We start from the raw sequence: 1,215 nt of genomic DNA, 5'->3' as shown, positions 1-1,215 counted from the left end.
AGTGAAGGACTAGAGGGCTACTCTTTTACCAACGAATAATGGGATTGACAGTGACATGTTTGGTGGGACAAGATTCGCCCTAACTACCTGGCCATGACATGCCTTCAAACCCGATATATATATATATATATTGTGTGATTGTATATAGTTTCATACTATAATTGTACTGCTAGATATGATTAGTTAACCGCGTGTTTGTGTAGTTCTTTACAATATTAGTACTTTTAGATATTATAGCGTTTATATGATCTCCTAATTGCTTAATATTCAACAGCTATATATGTTAGTACAGAATTAGGTAATTATCTGCTTGTATAGTTTCTTTAGAATATTAGAACCCATAGATAATAAATAGTGTCGATATGATACTCTAATTGTTTGATATTCTTGAGAGACATTACGTTAGTACAGAATTAGGTAATTATCTGCTTGTATAGTTTCTTTACAATATTAGAACCCATAGATAATAAATAGTGTCAATATGATACTCTAATTCTTTGATATTCTCGAGAGACATTACGTTAGTACAGAATTAGGTAATTATCTGCTTGTGTAGTTTCTTTACAATATTAGAACTCATAGATAATAAATAGTGTCAATATGATACTCTAATTCTTTGATATTCTTGAGAGACATTACGTTAGTACAGAATTAGTTAATCGCGTGTTTGTGTAGTTTTTGTTTGTTTTTCTTGCAATATTATCAAAACTAGATATTATACAGTGTCTATGTAATCTCTTAATTGCTTATTTTTCACCAGCGATATATTTTAGTACAAAATTAATTAATTACGTGTTTGTGCAGTTCATTTATAAATACTAGCTAAAGTACCCGGCTTCGCTCGGGTTATTAGGTTGATAGTATGTGTATTCTGAACCCCTTTTAGCATAAAAGTATAACCTGTATACTTTTGTTGCTAAGCAACATGACATAAAAGCCACTATTGGAACACACTGGCTTTTCTATATGTTAGAAGTTGTTATATAAGGAACCACTTCCTTCCTATGTGGTTTTTCGCTTGCTTGCCTCATTTAAAAGAATTTACCGACGTGTTACTGCCTCGACTGCACTTTTCTGCCTCTTTGTTGGTCAAGCTTTATTTCGCAAAATTTATTTATTTCAATTAGCTATCAAATGTGAGGTCAGGGTATACTATGGGGTGGGGGTGGTTGTACTTGCCCCTTCATTTTTTGACGGGCTATACGCTAGTCCCAT

The sequence above is a fragment of the Limulus polyphemus genome, unplaced genomic scaffold (assembly GCF_000517525.1).
Source record: "Limulus polyphemus unplaced genomic scaffold, Limulus_polyphemus-2.1.2 Scaffold3734, whole genome shotgun sequence".
Taxonomy (NCBI): Eukaryota; Metazoa; Arthropoda; class Merostomata; order Xiphosura; family Limulidae; genus Limulus; species Limulus polyphemus.
The sequence above is the reverse complement of the archived record's forward strand: the minus strand, read 5'-3'. Positions refer to the sequence as shown.